This window comes from Tachysurus vachellii, chromosome 19 (assembly GCF_030014155.1).
Source record: "Tachysurus vachellii isolate PV-2020 chromosome 19, HZAU_Pvac_v1, whole genome shotgun sequence".
Lineage (NCBI taxonomy): Eukaryota > Metazoa > Chordata > Actinopteri > Siluriformes > Bagridae > Tachysurus > Tachysurus vachellii.
In genome coordinates this window covers 8,736,186-8,755,000 of record NC_083478.1, presented here as the reverse complement: position 1 = coordinate 8,755,000, position 18,815 = coordinate 8,736,186, and the positions used below count along the sequence as shown (strand labels likewise).

Sequence of the window (18,815 nt, the reverse complement as noted above, 5' to 3'; positions counted from 1 at the left end):
CTGATACAACAAACAGAAGTGTATAAAGGGGAGGCTACACATTACTCAGAAGATGAAATGTTTTTTTCAGCATCATCATGTCCGTTCCAAAGATGACATCAGTCAGTCAGCTGGAGACCTACCTCAACTGACCCACTGATACAATGGAGGTACTAAAGTCCTTCTCTGCAGACTGCCACATCTCATTGAGGCTTAATGTTCTGCTACCAGCTTGTTCAGCACCGCAGGACTGATTTTTACAAGAACTTTGAAAATCAGCTGCTTCTTGAGATATACAAAAACCTCTGGTAATAAGGTAGTTTATTACAGTGAGTGGCCAGTTTGATACACACACATGCACACACACACACACACACACACACACACACACACACACACGCACATACAAACACACACATACATATATATACACACACACACTACCTATATATACGCACATACACACTCACTGGCTCAGTTTGCGAGTTGTTTCCTATAATCCTATAATCTAGGTTGTGGCCTAGGTGATGGCAATCATGGTGATGTTTTTTTTTTATTCATGTAAGCTTTAATGTATTAATTGATGTGAGGTCCAGTTACCAGTGTGACACTAAAACAGGTAGTAGTAATGGCTACTTTTCAAGTACATGTCAGAGCCCATACTCCTTTACTTTAACTTGAGTGAAAAAGTGTAGACAGTCCTTCAACTCTGCCAGAGTCTTTTTAAACACGAGTATCTGTACTGTACTTCTACCTGAGTGAAGTATGTGTGTACTTTTGCCATCTCTGCTCCTCATACTTTAGAGGTTTGTGTTGTTTTAGAGGCTACATGGCACACTCTACTACGCTGCCAGCGTATCTCTGTTCCACTTATTTCTCACAGATAATAACAGCATGTCCTGACCTAACAAGGTGAGTTTCTCCTTTTTAGACAGAGACAATTTTGAGAAAATTTGTATCACCCTTTTTGGCCTTGTCCTGCATAGAGGACAGTCTGCTGTGCGCTTTTTACTTTTCTGTACTGTGTAGTGCTTTAGGAAATAAAGAGGCTTAAAAACAGCTAAAAAGGAGTCAGGAGGATGCAGGCATATTTGACTTTATGCAGTTCTTTTATGAGTCTCCTTTTCTGCCGGGAGGATTGGAGTGAAATAAATGATGGGTGTGTGCACCATGAGATGTGGGATGCTTGCTGGTGTGAACTCCGCCTGAGGCATTAGTCTTTGATGTGTGTTAAGGACTGAGTGTTGATCTGCGGTTTGGGGACTGCCGTTGAGTAAAAAGACATGGAAGGATCAATAGCTTTCATCATCTTACAAAAGCAGGCATTATGTCTGGAGGAAGACGGGAGTGGGATTCTGGAGGTAATTATTGTAACGGCTGTGAAATGATAAGACCATCGATTGTTGGCTATACAAAAGCATGCTATATAGCCGACAATCAAAGTTATATAGCTGACGATCAATCCAGAAAGAGAAGTAACGACAGTCATAATTTAATATAATAATTTAATAACTATGAAATTAATAAGCTTAAAGTAACAACAATGGAAATATAGCCTTTAATGGTGTGTGTAACAATATGAATCATGTACAATAAGATATATACTTGCTCACTGTCTAGAGGTAAAATATGTATTATTTACAACACTGAGCACATAAAAGGAAACATACAGCCAGCTGTGCAAAAGCTGTTCTAAAAAAACTATATGTCTTCAGTTTTCATGATGCTATTCATATTTCACATAAATTATTCATCAGTATAATAAAAGACACAAAATTGTGCATTGTGACTTTTGTGCATTGTGTCATATTATAGGTGCATGTAGTTCTGCAAGAAGAGAGAATATAATATACATTAAAGGCAACAAAAGAAGGCACAGCCAGAGGATAAGCATTACAATTATGTGTCCAATTATAAGCTGGTGTGTCTGGATACAAAACATGAGCCATAAAGACCCATGGCTGCCTGAGGGCAGAGATGATGCACCAGTGTCAGGTTTTGTTTTTACAGGACTTCATGTGCAGTTTGATTTCCATGTACTTTAGTGCGTGGTTGTTATAATGGCTGTATTAGTTTCATTTTCCAATGTAACTAATCTATAGCTTCCAAGACAGCATAACGATTAGAGCTGGTGGTTAAAAGTCTTATGACTGCATAGATGGCCAAAACTCTTCATTCTATTTTCATACCTGTGTTGATGTGAAACTCACAGTTAATCACAGATGCTGTAATTAGACTTGTCTTAAAGATTTAAGGACTCACACCCAATCAAACCATTCATATGAGCACTATGTTTTTAGTTTTGTGTTGTTTCCTGTAGTTATTTATATTACGTAGCACCATGGTAGCAAATGTTGTTTAATTTTAATGTGGACTGCAACAGCTGTATATAAATAAAATGACAATAAAAGCTTCTTGACTTTACTTGGTTTGACTTATAATGTAGCTTATGTTCACTGCTGGCTCAAAACACCATGATACTTATTAGAATGTCCTCGGATTTCCTGCTATGAATAACAGCCATAACATGATATATATTTTGCTCATGTTTCAGGATTGTTCATCAAAGGAAGAACATTTGCCATTTTGATCCAAAAACAACAGGACAATACAAGGACTCTCAAAACATAGGACACACAGTAGTGTCATGATTAGCTTCAGATTCCCTGGTTTGATCCTGAGCTCAGGTTACTGTGTAGAGATTCACGTGTTATCCCAGTGTCTGTTTGGTTTCACTTCAGATTTTCCTGGTTCGCCTCCATCTCCATAACACATGTCAGCAGCTGGATTATTTATACATAAAAAAAACAGTTTATGTGTGTTTTCATTTCTCACTGTACTGTACTTAACCTCTCCTTTAAAAACTCTATGGTATTCTTAGACCATGAAAAAACTATCATGAGGATGTTTTGGGAAGAGATTAAAAATCTGTTCTGTAGGTTAATCTTGTGAAAGGTTATTGGCAAAACTTTAGAACTGGAAATGTGAATTGTCCTTAGTTGTGTGAGTGTATAAATATGTGTGTAAATGGTAGCCATTCACTTCATATTGAGCATTTCCAGGATAGGCTCTGAATCCACCATAACCCTGACCATGATAATACAGTTAATGAAGATGCAATCTATCAATTATATCTTAATATAAAATAGAACTCTAAAATTCAGTTTTCCAACATGTCATACAAAGCGTTGTTTTAATATCCATCTTAATACAGTGCAGTGTATAATACTAAATCAAATCAATTTCAGGTAATGGCTAAATGCATCTGGTACAAATTTGTTAGAATTTATGATGGGCACAGAGATACAGAAAGCTCTGAGCTTTGTGCTGAACGAAGAAGGTGTGCATTCCCAAAACAGATGGTGACCTGTTCTGTATGCAATGTGACAGCGGGACTTTATCTATTTATCTCTGATGAACTGCACCATTCTCATATTTGTTGCCCTGATGGGTTTTGACACAGCTGGGTATTGGCCTGTCATTAAAACAGCATGCAGCCAAGTACAGAATACAGACTGACTGTTGGGTAAGATGAGATACACAAGGTTGCAAAAACATTCAGACAGAATTCAATTCAGTTTTATTTTCATAGCACAAATGAGCAAGAATCACAAGAAAAGATGATACAGAGATAGAAATGAGGAGAGGTACCAGACCTAAAAGGGATACCATATTGCAGGAATGTGTGCATTATAGTACAGTATATGCAGTTATATATAGACAAGGCAAACAGTACTAAATGTGAAAAAAAGTATGGAAGGTTTGGTATTATATCACTTTATGAGTCACAGGAAGTCTACAGTATCCACTGCGAGATTATTCACTGAAGCCAAAAGGCATAAAATATTTTTAGGAAGGTTTGAGTCATAAGTACATAAAGCTTCATCTGCTGGAGATTTTACTATGAATAAGGGAAAAAAACCTAGATTCTCTATTATCAGTTTTCTTTCTACATAATTGAGTTCTCAATCATTTTACACTCTAATGTAATTTGCTGGGTTTTTAACAGCAGCATATGCTTTCTTTTCGACTGTAAGCCTGTCAGCCTGTACATGTGGAGGCATTGGCAAAGAACACTGCAAGAAAGAAACCAGCCTTTTGATTAAGAATAATACTCTGGTCCTTTTTGAAAGTAATCAGGGCATCAATTGATTCAACAACACATTATATCCCATAAAATCTAAAAAAATAATGGTTGTGAGTTACTTCTGTCTTTTTTCTTACCTGCAGCCTCAGAAATTTAAATTGCTATAGGGAAGTTTGAAGGCTGGTATTTCTTAAACTTTTTTTTGCAGTTTTGTTCGATAAACAATAACCTTGGAAAGCAACTTAAATATTTTACCAGCTACAACATCAGATACTAAAAATGTTTAATTACTTTCAAAAAGGAAAAGACCTATAGTCCAGTTTCATAAAAATCTGAATAAAAACTTGATGACATTTTCGTATCAAACAAACAAACAAACAAACAAACAAACAAACTAATAAATAAATGAATAAATAAATAAAATAAAATAAAATTCATTGTATATTTTAATGTGACTGGAATATTGGACATGTTTATGAGATGTGAATTTGGGACTCCATCTCTAGGCAAAATATCTCTTTCATGGATTTAAATAATATGTACTGTAATTGATTAAATCAGCACATATTTGAACACACAGTCACACCTCTTTATTCCTGGAAATATAGTCTAAACATTCATATAATTTGTATAGTATTTTTATGTATACAGAATACAATGTAAATATTCAGATTGTATATCCAGGACATACTTTATTGTAAATACCAGCTTATTACAGCCTGGTTGGGAAATAGCCGAATTTAGTAAAATATGTATATGCTTATCCTCCTGTGCTTCTTTGGAGCTCTTATTCACAAGGCAATTCAATGAAAAAACTCATGTGACACCTCATTAGCTGTAATTACATGCAAAGATTATCTCAGATCCAGATCAATTCATTCTGATTGCAGATTTGGAATAAACAGGTTGTATGCCACCCAAAAAAAGAACACTATAAATTCTGGGTTGATCTGTATGTTAGTTGTAATCCAATCCTAAACTATACCTTTGCATAGATGAAAATTTAGTGTATGCTTTATAATAACAATAATAATAATCTACCATAATGTAGTTTATATATGTATATGTATAATGTAGTGTTCAGTTTATATGCCATCATTTTGCAACCAGGAAGTTAGCAATAGCATGTATTTCCTCTGTTTGTGCAAGACTTCCATTTAATTCAAAAAGTACTTCCTTGTAACTGTAGTAAAGTAACAATAGGACTGAGAGTTATTTCTGTTACTTGTTGATGCCATTAATATGATTATTATTGTTGTTGTTCTTCTATCTGCAGTTACTCAGGTTTCCTTAAACAAAACTGTCTGTAAACTGCAAGAAACTCACAGTACAGTATGTTTGGATGCCTAAGTACATTTGCTCGCATTTTTGTATTTTAATGAAGTTTTAAATAGAAAAGTTTTATTATGGCGCAAGATTTTATTTTACTTTTTTGTTAACTGTTAGTTCTGAAAAATAAGCGTAGATTTGACTTTGCAAGCTACCGTTATGAAAAATGTCACCTGAAGTAACTAAATCCTTGTCTGTATCAGCTGCTAATTGGGGACACTGGAGACAGCTGGACTATCAAGCAACAAGTTTAATGTCAGTACCAGTTTAATCACACACACTTTATCTTACATTTAACTTATGGACAGTGGTGGCTGTTGATTAAGGCCCTTATTCCTCTATGGTCCAGAGGTCCTATATCTTGGCTAAACCTGAGCCCTGACCTCAGCATCCTCACAAGCTGGGATATGTGTAGAAAAGTATAAAATCTCCTCCTCCTCCTCCTCGTCCTTCTTCTTCTTATTCTTCTTCTTCTATCCCTCTTCTTCATATTATTCTATTCTTCTTCTTCTTCTTCTTCTTCTTCTCCTATTCTATTCTTCTTCTCCTTCTTCTTCTTCTTCTTCTTCTTCTTCATTTATGTGTTGATATCCACAGATCCACAGAAGACGCGAGCTGTGTGTTTTCACTGTATCCTCAGAGCCCAGTCTTGATCACCTGTGTGATGTGAACATTACCTGAATCCCAGTACCTACATTACACAAGGTACAGTATATGCAGGTGTACAGGTGTTCCTAATGAAATGGACGCCGTGTACATGCATTAATGTAGTGTCTAAACGGTTTCATATCAAATATTTCGACTGCAAAATCAAATAATCTTTCACTAACAGCGTTATTAATTTCGCTCGCGCGCAGCGGCGCCGGTAAGTCACGTGCGTCACCTCGGTGTAGACGGAGAGAAAGAGGAGAAGGCAGGAGTTAGATGTTAAAGCGAGAGACGAGCAGTTGCTCTGAAGCGGTTTCACCGCCGCACATCACATTAGCTTCAGTTGTGTTTTGTTAACTCGTCCGTTTCTACGGTTTACCGGAACAAGTCCAGATGTTGTGGTGACCAAAGCACACCCAGTTCCAGCTGTTTCGACGGAGAGACAACCAGACAGCCACAGCGGGACAAAGTAAGTCGCGATCAGCTACAAAACGACTTCCAGTGAGATTAAAGGTTCGTCACTGAGTCTCCGTTAACGAGATGCGCGAGGCACAGATGTGTTGCGCGCGCGTATGTTCTATCATCAATATGTACTTTTGTTTTTAAGAATTTATGATCATGCAATAGCACAGACATTGCTTCTCAAACCGTCTTCATAAACCACAGATTTCAGTCTTAGTCCATTAAGAATCAACACACTACAAATGAATAGATGCATAGAAAATGTTCTACATTTGCATACTCAATAACGCCAATAATGTTACACATTTATACAGCTGTTTATTTCACTATGAAATCACTCAAGATGAGGTATGAAATAAATTTGCATATTTGATGCAATTTTTTAGTATAGAATTAAAGGTAAATACAAGAATAATCAACATTTTGGGACAGTTTTTTCCATAATATCCATCTAATTAGGGTTAGTAATGATTGCAGGTCATGAAAGGACAGATTTTGAAGAAGGATTTAAAGTACCTTTAAATGAAGTATTGAAAGGCCTTATTGTGTTTCCTATCTAGTAAATGTGGCTTGCAAGATTTTTAACGAAAATTGACACTGATATCATAATGACCTACTGTATAATCTGAGTAACAGGAAACAAGCTTTTCATGGATATGGCTTGATGTAGCTATCTGAGCCAGGCACCTGGAGCTTAAATCCTTTTTCAAAGGTAGTAAATTTCAGATCATGCTTTGATCACGAGTGGCTCACTTATGTACGTTGCTCTGGATAAGGGCGTCTGCCAAATGCTGCAAATGTAAATGTTAATGTAAATGGATCAAAAATTGAGACTTTACTGTAAAGCTTGGACAGTTTTAGTGATACGGTTTAAGATAAGACATATTACAAATAACAGGAAAAATGATAGATGTTACCAAAGCCTGCCCCTTCTACCAGTAATGTCTTGGATTTTTCCAGAACCATTGCCGAAATGTACAAAAATGAATAACACACTTTATTATAGATCATGTGAGATTAACACTACAATGATTGTGTATCGTTTTATTTAAACCCAGTAATAATTCCTGTTAATTGATAGAATAAGTAATATGTTACAGCATAAATAGTCGTACATTATGGACCTTCAGCGGCTCACAAAAATGCGTGATCTTGATACACTTGGATTAGGTGTAGGTGACCTTTTTGTACCAGGCCAGTAAAACGTCCTCTTGCTATTCATACATTTTCATTTGATGGCATTCCCCTGACGCTGCCTTACAGCATCCATGTTCCTCAGATGCTAGTGTTTGGTCAGCTCTTTGTGAGCCAGTCAGCTTGATTCCCTGCTTGATATTCACCTTTTCTCAATCACCCTATAAACTGCTACCTCCAGTTTTCAGTGGAAAAAAGAAACTCATACATTCATTACTCTGCCCATTCCATAGATCCTACTCTCTCAGTAATAAGAGATGGGACATTTTAGGGAGTGTTTTTTGTACTAAAACAGAAATGATCTACTCTGTGGGATCAAAGGCTATATGAAATAACTAGGGATGCAAAAACGATGCCAATGAAGAAAAAAAAATAAAGCCATACGGCTGGCAAACAATATATTTCATTGTTCAGATTGTTTAGAAGCAGCTGATATTGAAAGCTAATTGTTTCTTATCAATCAACAAAAGGAAAGCTGCCATAATGCTGTAGGCACAGGCTGTGCTTTAAGCGTGTTGTCTGCTGTGTGGACTAGCTGTTAGAAACACCAACTGGAGAGAATCTGGCTAAAAAAATGTCTTCAGGAGGAGTAGTATCTTCAGGAGTATAGTAGTATTCAGACTGTTTGGAGGAGCACTGGCACTACTGTAACTCTGCATTTACATTGCCATGGTACACACAAGACTGCAAACTGAATTTTACAAGATTTTCATTTAAACAAGAAATTGAGAAATTAATGTTACAGGATTTGAAGCTCAGGTATTTGATACTCAACAATAAAAAGTGAAACTATTTTTTGTTACTTTTCATGGAATAGAGCTACACATACTGTACACCTTTACACTACTGTTATTTTTTTTAAATAATCCAGCTAACCGCTGATAAAGGTGCTTGACAAATGATACGCTTTAATTGAAAATAATAAGATTTAAACTGACCAGTTGTCCTAATTTTTATGAAAGATAGAAATATATTAGCTATGTTGTATATGTGCAAGATCATGGGTAACATCTTTTAACATGGAAATCTTTTAACAAAAGAGAAAACAAAAAGATATAATGTTTGACGTCTGAACTCAGATGAAGAGGTGTGTATAAGACTGTAGGGTTCATAATGATCAAATTTATGTAAACCTTTTTGACAAGGGCAAACCCAAATGTGTTTTCAATCTCTAGGCTGAATTTGTTGTTTTCCCACAGCATATAAATTCAGGTCAATGGATTTCCCTCCAGGAAGCTGAAAGATCTGTGTGTAGCCTGCAGGCTTGCTAGTTTGATGGACATGCTTGACAGTACCACCTCCACAGTACCACCTGAGCTCCAGGCATTTATCTGGAAACCAGATGGTACTAATAATCTGTCTTTACACCATGCATTGTGTCCATTACTAAGGCCATATCATTGGGGCTGCCCTCCAACTTCTGATGCAGTCTAATAAATCTTTCATGGCAGTTGAGCTTTGTGGTAATTTGGAAAATGCTAATCAGCTTGACATTTTGTCATTTTGCTGTATTTTCTCTCGCAATCATAATGCAATGAAAGAATATGTGGTATGTTCTTCACTCATGCAGTTTTCCTATCTTATCTGGGAGCAGCAGTACAATACATAGCATTATGCAGAAATATTTTAAGAGCTTCCGTTAGTGTTTACATCAAACATCAGTATAATATCTGAACACTGAGATGATTGGACGCCTGGTTTGAGTAGTCTCTGTAGATTCTCATGCAGTGTCTAGAGTGTCTACAGATTGGTGCAAAGCAAAACAAAACAAGGTCTGATGTGAACAAACAGATTGGTTTAAGTTGAAGTCTATGGAAAATCAAACAACCACTGTTTACAATGATGGTAAGAAGAAAACCACATCAGGTTTCTATCCTGTCAGCTGGGAAAAGGAATCCAAGGCTACAATGGACACATACTCACTGAAACTGGACTCCAGTATTAACCTTTGCTTCAAATTCTTGCTCTTGAAGTGTTCCTCACAAATTAGCAAGTGTTAAGTGGTGTGGTTTTTATGGATGGTACTCCGTCTAGTTGTTCAGTAGCAGACCTTATTAAAGAGATGTAATGGAAAAAATACACTTCATGACTTTGTACTGTTGTAGGTCCCAGGATTAGCACTTCTTATTGGTCCATTATACATTTTTTTCTCTGAAACCAAGAGTGTCTTTCACATTATCAGAAACAGAGCATTATTGAGTGCCTAATACATCTTGTAATATAACAAATCCTTATTCCTTGATATATAATGTGCTTCATCTGTCCTCTCTTTACATCCAGGCCTGTTTATTGGGTATCAATGTGTTGGCATGGTGTATGTGCTTGCATATGTTTGAACACATTGATGCTTAGGCCTCTTTCAATTCTCTCCTTCTGTGCTGGCTTGTAGTGTGGGCAAACTGAATCAGTAGGGAGACTTGTTCTCTTCTCAGAGCTTGCAGCCTCTAGACTTCAACACGCTCTGGCTTTAAGCTACATTATACTGTTCTTCAGTAATTGTCACATGACAATAGAATAGGATCAAACATGCACTGTTTAAAATGGATTTTGCACAATGACTCACTTTTAAACATGGAAGTAAACTGAAATTGAAATTAGATGCACAGATGATGTGCATCTTGTTTTTGTTTGTGACGAGATCCCAAGGCTTTCTTATCATTGTATTCAGAGTTATTGCATTATGCATTGTATCCCGTTTTTATGATAATCATTTCCAAGTTATTCATAGAGGACATGAAGCATGAATGTTTGTTGTTTTTGGCTCATCTGTGCTGCAGAAGTCGGTAATAGTTTTTTGTAGGGTTACTGGGGATACATATAAAACTGTAAATCTCTGAACATGAAGACTTTGGAAATAAATTTGGAACCAATTTTGTGCTCAAATGAAATAAAAAAAGGTTTGGGCAATAAACAACACCAACATGCTTGGTGGATCATTAATGTTTTTGGGCTTGTGGTTCAGGGCTTCTTCAAGCCATCATAAGTCCCTGTGAAAACCAGGACAGCGTTCACCAAATGTTAAATGTAAAGGTGCAAATTAATTGTTAAAACAGTGTAAAATCTACTGCTTAAGAAAATATTTAAAAAATGCAATGTTTATGTTTCTGATTTTATAAATTACAGTCACTCAATTACTCACAGTCACTCAGTTACGGATTTAGGACACCTGTGTTCAGTCAGTCTCACACACATATTTATTACTAAGCTTGGTATGTGCTGCTTCCTGATTTTCACCTTGTTCCTGTTGCTAATTCACCTGTGTTTTTGCTCTAGTCTGTGTTACTGTGATATCCTGTTAGTTGACTGTCTGTCCGCTGCCTGTTTTTGACTCAAATATTAGGACAGTTTGTCTGGTTCTTTGATAAAAACACCAGCCAAATCTAGAAAACAGCTAGACTGTTTCTTTGCTATCAGTCACATTTATAAAGATTTTGAAGAACCACAGTAGTACCTTCTCAGAAATTGAGCCATTTTTTTGGACACCATTAGAGAGGATAACAAAAAAGTGTCATTTGGTTTGGCTCAGAAGGACAAATTATTTTACAAAAGCAAAGCAGTGGTACAGACAGGTGTAAATATCACCGTTGTATTTCAGTGGAAATATATATGGCATTTGTCCAGGTTTTTAAAACCTAACCTTATGTAAATGTGTCTGTAATCTTTTCTGTGATTGAAATCACACTGTTTTTGTGACCTTAGTTTCTGCATGCCAGACAAAGTCACACACACACACACCAAAGTACACAGTCTTGTTCACCGATTAAGAGAGTTTCCGGTGTCACCTTTTGTCTTGGTATCAGAATAGCTAAAGTTATCTAAATGGAAAGGTTAGCAAACAAAACATAACTTTTTTCTGACCTTCATGTTCACACAAACTTGTAAATAGAGACAATTGGAGTGAAGCTCGAGTTAAAAGCAATAAACTGTAGCATATCGGAACAAACCCACCCACTTGAGAAAGTGCATGGTGATGACCCGGTAGCAGCGGAACAAAATTACTTGAGTGGCATATTTATAATAATGCCAATAAGGAGCAGATGAATTAGGGCAGTTTCTGTTTAGAAAGAGGGAGCAACTCTGGAAGACTCTTAAATCCAACTAGAACCATAGTAGGTGAATTGGGTAGACAAAACACACAGCAGGTTCCTCTCTATGGAAGATTAGTTACTTGGTAAACAGCCCACAAAAATTTAAACACTAAGTCTCCCCAGAGTCCCTCAGCCACCACACAAGCTTATTGTCAAAGCAGGAAGTGATTGCTAGCAAAAAGGCAGTATTTAGAGTGACCCGTTTCATTTTTGTCCAGGAGTTCATAAGTGGAGCCCTTAGGACAGGGGTGATATCATTCTGGTCTCTCAGGAGACTACCAGTGGTGTGGTGCATGGCAATAGCCACTACATACACATTTACTGCAGAAAGGGATTTTCCGCTGTCTAGCAGTGCCTGTTGTTTCGACATGAGAGCATTCAAGGATCCATGTACTAGAGGCTCTTAATGTACATTAGGAAATGTCTCTTGAACTGCTGAGTTGCAAGTTTCAACTTGCCTGAGTGCCATACTTAGCAACAGAATGATTTGTAGCTAATTCAGGTACAGTGCAAACTAAACCACCTCAAACTAGTACCCTTGGAGTTTCCGAATAGCTTCAGAAAATATGCAGTACATTCACTGTAGATGTGAAGAGATGAAATGAGATAAAAAGAGATCACTGTCAGCTTTTGAGGATAGGGTTCCTGTATCTCTGTCATCTGTAAGCTGTCACAGAGATCTAAAAGAAGAAGATAGTGTATGATGGATTTATGACAGAGGTATTTATGTCGTGCTCACTTATCCAAATATAATGTGGGCAGATTATTTTGGTTTCGATTGGTTCCTTTGGATGCCATATAGAAGCAAAGTGAGCTTAGTTTGTACACTGTGGTACAATCTGACATGATGAATCCTAGGTGCTGGGTGCTAGGATAGCCATTTGTAAGGTCATTGCCATGTGAAACCCTAAAAAAACTTTAAAGGGATCTTTGAAATGATTGTTTTTATGTAGATGCAGATGTATAACTGAGGTACAAGGTTCTGTGTAAATTTATATGTTGAATGGAAAAATGGAAGCTGTAGGACAAGTTCAAGCAGAGCCATTATATAGGGAAATATTTAAACAGAATTAAGACAGGTAAGCATCAGGTATTTTCTTATTTGTATCTCAGGTAATAGCCCATAGCATGTGCATTTATATTTATTCAGAGGCAATGTGGCAAATTCCTGCAACATAGACTATTTGTAGTTTATTTAAATTTAAATGTTTGTCTTTAACTTTTGACCCCTACAAACTTTTGACTCCTACAAAGCATATTATAAGGTCTAATTTAAAGTTTATTTAGTTAAAAGGGAAATATTATAAAAGATACACATAGTAATCATGAACAACTACACGAATTGTGAGATCACTGTTGATTTGCTCAAAACCAGCTCAAAACCAGATGATGTTTTAACTACAGATTTTGCGTGCGTGTGGCCTCAGTTTTTACCAGTTTAGGTGGATAAACAGGACAGTCTGACTGACCATTAGATAAAATAGAGGTCCTATCTTGAGCAAATCTATTTGCTGCTGTATCATGACTAGCCTGAGGGCCACTATTAATTGGCTCTTGTATGCCTAGTGGGACCTGCCCTGGCAGAATTTGCTGAAACCTCTGTGTGACACTTATGACCTGTAAACGTAATAAAGCAGCTTTCATGGTAATGTGCCTGTTAGATTTGAGGTATGCCCAGGATCTACCTGTCAATAGTGCTATGTCCTGATGCTTTTCCAGGAATGCTACTGTAGGTAGGACTGATGTTATTTCCATGCTTAAAATATATGAATAATTTACACTGACTGAAGTATTCCTGTACTAATGTCAATTAAACAAGGTTTTTCTTGAACTACAGTAGACCCAATAACAATGCTTTAGCATTACAAACAGTGGTGTTTTGGTCTTTGCTTTATAGCAAAAGAAATCAATACAGATAGCTAAAATGACAGAAATCAATACATGATGCATGACCAACGACATTCTGTTGGAGTTGTTTGTGCTTTTATAAGTCACTGCAAAAGCTTCTGTTTAATTCCTCTTAGACGGAAACGTTTAAGTTTTAAGCTTCTGCAACTTGATCCATCTGTTATCTGTCAGCATGCTCTTTAGAGCACACAGTGAATTTTAACACATTTCAGTTGAGCTGCCAAAAGCAAGTGTGAGTATCGATGGCGCTTGTCCAGCACTTCAGAGGCACTTAAGTGGAATGGCTTGAAAATGCTCCTTGCTTTGCAATTTTTTTTATTGTTTTTTGACATTATTCTTTGAAATGGACAAGCAAGCAATGGACAATGAAAAACATAAATACAAAATAATTCATTCCAGATAAAAAAATAGAACGTTTTTCTTTGCTTACAAAGCCATGAGCAAAATACAGATGTTAAAAGATTTAAGAACATAAATATTTTTGATTAAATTAACTTAAGGTAAAGTATCAACTTAATTGTATAAAATTAAAACAGGTAAAACAAGATAAGATATGTAAAGCAATACAAGAACGGGTTATTTTTCCCAAAATAGATTTGTACTAGATGTATCAAGATGCTTAATAATTTGCACTGCATAATTTCTGTTGGTATAGCTTTATATATTTATATATTCACTAGTACACTAGTACACACGAAGAAGCTCACTGGATTTACACAATTCAAATGCATCCATCAGTTTCACTTGATTGAACTGAGTAACATAATTCAGTATAATACAATTTCTTTCCATATACCCAACCTGATTTGATCAGGTGTTGACAAAGCTCTGTCAAATTAAACACTGAACTCTCACCTGAGCTGAGACTCGAAAACATGACGCCATTGTTTTGAAACAGCATTGTGCTCTTCTACAATGCATACTTTAACTGCTTAAATGTGTTACTATTGTTCTAGTTCCCATCAACTCCAATGTCCTCATGAGATTTCACAGTGTAATTGATTTCCATTAACATTACCTGAATTGATCTTGATCTAATATTATAGGACTGAAGCATATACTGAACTTTACATTTAAATTCACATGACAGTTTCATTATTATTATTATTATTATTATTATTATTATTATTATTATTTTATGATTAATGACAATACTACTACTACTAATACTAATAATAATGCATTTTATTTATATAGCATATTTCCATAGCACATGGACAATTCTAAGTTGATAGACATACAGCAGCTAACAGCAAAAAAAAAAAGACAATAAACAAAAGTATGAATTCAAGTAAAATATTCTACTTTATTTTACCTTACATATAAATGAAATAAAATTTGATAACGAATCTGATTGGTTTCTCCTTTGGTTACAAAGTAAACACTGCTGAATTTTCGGATAACAGTTTTACAGGGAATGTAGCAGCGACAAAATTGAACATGGTGTTGTACTGTTAATGAAAGTTCAGTTAGATAAATAGTTTGTGGTAGTGGCTAAGGCTAAGGCTTTGTCACTTCCTCTGGAGCAAATTGAATATTGAGCCATAAAAGGAGACTCGAAAACATGATGCCATTGTTTTGAAACAGCATTGTGCTCTTCTACAATGCATACTTTAACTGCTTTAATGTATTACTATTGTTCTAGTTCCCATCAACTCCAACGTCCTCATGAGATTTCACAGTGTAATTGATTTCCATTAATAATACCTGAATTGATCTTGCTTGTTTAAATTAAGTTTAGAAATGAAATCAAATCAAATTATCGTTGTTTTTTTAAACTATACACTATATTTTTTCTGAAATCTATGATTTTTTTTTAAATAAAAACATGTAGATATTTGTGTGTTTAAATCCAAATATAAATACGTTAATAAATGTCTAAAACATTCTTGAATTATTATTATAGTGCACGACTGCTAAACATAGAACTCTTTAGAATAAGGATGTCCTGATGTCTGCCAGTGTTGCAGAGTTATTATAATGTGTCTGGGGGAAATAAGGATATATTTAAGTGGACTACAGCTTCCAATGTCCCCTTTATTACACACTGAATGGGATAGCAGGCCATTAAAGTTACCAGGCAAACACACCTTCATGTGTGCAGCTTAATACATGCCTTTGGGAGGTAGGAGGAAACTGGAGAATCCAAAGGAAACCCACACTGTCATGTGGAGTACTTACAGAGAAACTCTGCACAGACTGAAACCACAGAAACTAATTATTTAAAGACTTCCAATGCTTGCATTATTTTGTCAACATAAGCTACACAAAAAAATCATTAAAATGATAAGCACAATTTCTTTATGTGTTTGCACTCAGGCAAACACGGCATAAAGCACAGAGCCACTATTCCTTATTGGATGTGTCTACAGAACACTGAACACAGACTTGAGCCACAGTGACTGGCTACAGTAGAGGAAAGGGAAAAACAACATCAGATATCTGGACTGGGTTCGAATTCTGAAATGATTTAAATGCATGCTTGCAGTGAGAAGGAACAAACTGGCCGTAAGCCAATGTTTCCTATTAAATATTGAATAAGGGTGTAACAATGCATCATGGAAATATGCATTTTATTGATTATGCATCTAATGCTTGCTAGTTGCTAGCTTCAGACAGCACCAGCTCCACCTCACAGCACTCGAGAGGCAGCTTGTGGAATTTAGAGAATTATTTAGTTTTATACAGACAAAATATGCACAATGTTTTACAGTGATTATGACCTTCAAATAGTCTTTTTAGCATTTTTGTTCATTAAACTTTGGTTCATTTTTGGTTTGTTAGACCCCTAATATAGAATCGTTCAAAAAATGTTATTACTAGAACCTCTGATGACTACACGACTACATGATAACTACATTAGTAAGATTTTTGTACCAAAGGGAATTTAAATTCTTATTGGATATTCTATTAGCACAAGATTTAGACTACTAAATTACAGGATACATTATTTCAGTAATTCAGAAATAAAATTTTTATCAAACATCTGGTAAATGTAAGGTAAAAAAATTTAACTCCCACAGTTTGTTAATGTAATATAAAACATAATGAAAATAGACATTATTCATTTCAAAATTGGTTAGAAGATTTTATGTGACAATCATGATATCTATATTCCAACTAAAAAATATATTTCATAATTAATACTCAGTATAGGTGAAAGTATGTGGGCAGCTGACCGTCATACCCATATGTAGTTGCCACATAGATGGAAGCAAATTTGTATAAAATGTTTTTGTATACTGTAGATTTACAGTTTCCCATCACTGGATCCAAGATGCCCAAACCTGTTCTAGCATGAAAATAACTGTGTTCATAAAGCCAGCTCTATGAAGACATTATCTGCCAAAGAAAACAAGTGTCCAGCACAGAGCCCTGAACCCAACTTCACTCAATCCTAGAGACACACTCCAAATATCTAATGAAAATTCTTCACAGAAGAGTGGCAAAGGAAGACTAAATCTGTAATGGGATGTTCAACAAGCATGTGAGTGTGATAGTCAGCTACTGTATCTACAAACATCTGGGCATGCAGTGTATTTCATCAAGAATCACGAAGCTCTATTTGAAACAAATTTATCTGGAATTTTTTTAGGTACTATCTTACAGTATATCCATCTCTTCAATGCGATAAATTTGTTTCTGTTGCCTTATTACACCGTTCATAATAATAAAAGAATTGATCCAATTGTGAATCATTCGCTTCTGAAACACTTAAAGTAGAGCTATGACACTGAATAAGCCTACACCACAGGCTGCCAGCAACACTGAAATATACTGCTTAATATATTTTATTGATGAGATAAAATATGCAGCAGCATTGCCTCTAATAATACTTGATGTTCTATTCTTAAAGCTTTCACTGAAACATTCGCATTCTGCACAAAGCCCCTTAATCCTTTATCATGCCTGACATACTGAAATCACTTTGATTATTAACAAACCCACTTATTTTATCGACTTCATAAAATTTTCCTGGTAATTACTGTTAAAGCTTTGATTGAGTTTATTTGTTGTGATTTTACTAAGGTGAAACAACATTCATGCCATCAGGGCACTCATTTAATATTTAATATTATAGAACTGAAGCATATACTGAACATTTAAATTCACATGACAGTTTCATTATTATTATTATTATTATTATTATTATTATTATTATTATTATTATTATATTTTTTTAATTTTTATTTTATGATTAATGACAATACTACTACTACTAATAATAATAATGCATTTTATTTATATAGCATATTTCCATAGCACATGGACAATTCTAAGTTGATAGACATACAGCAGCTGACAGCAAAAAAAAAAAAAAGACAATAAACAAAAGTATGACTTCAAGTAAAATATTCTACTTTATTTTACCTTACATATAAATGAAATAAAATTTGATAACGAATCTGATTGGTTTCTCCTTTGGTTACAAAGTAAACACTGCTGAATTTTCAGATAACAGTTTTCCAGGGAATGTAGCAGCGACAAAATTGAACATAGTGTTGTACTGTTAATGAAAGTTCAGTTAGATAAATAGTTTGTGGTAGTGGCTAAGGCTAAGGCTTTGTCACTTCCTCTGGAGCAAATTGAATATTGGGCCATAAAAGGACATCTGTAATTTCTTTTCCCTTATCTGCAGTTTTAAATTGCTGATAATACAAATCGTTCTACATTTCTATCACGAACGAACCCGGAGCATCTGGGTAACTTTTCACCTGAGGCAATCAGCTTCACCTGTCTATCACCATTCCTACTAGCTGCACATGCACTTTATATCTCATCTACTCTTCTTGGCTGTACTCACGTCCCTGAATATTTTATGTTTATATATGTTTCCTCCAGGTCTTCTGGTTTCCTCCCCAAGTCCTAATACATGCGTTGTAGGCTGAGTGTTTATGTGAATGTGCAGGCCGCCTCCCATCCAGATTCCCTGTGACCCTCTGTAGAACAAGCAGTACAAAAAAGGTGTTGCTGGATGGATGGATGTATTGTGTTTACCCAAGAAATGTTGTGCTACTGTCTAACACTACATGATGTGCATATTTCATAGCACAGTTTTTTGCCTCTAAGTGAAAAAAAAACGTTTGTCTCATAGACTTCATTAACAGTCATTCATTTCA

The 18,815-nt window shown here is 35.6% G+C and overlaps 1 protein-coding gene across 2 annotated transcripts in view; it reads left to right on the top strand.

The window, feature by feature from the left end:
• The first annotated feature begins 6,369 nt into the window (after positions 1–6,369).
• The window catches only part of rap1gapa (RAP1 GTPase activating protein a), a 107,878-nt gene continuing 95,432 nt past the window's right edge, over positions 6,370–18,815 (top strand). The window contains exon 1 of one of the 2 annotated variants that reach the window (XM_060895016.1): positions 6,370–6,512. The gene's annotated coding sequence lies outside the window, so the exon portion shown is untranslated. The remainder of the gene's footprint in view (positions 6,513–18,815) is intronic. The other variant, XM_060895017.1, reaches the window with a different exon arrangement.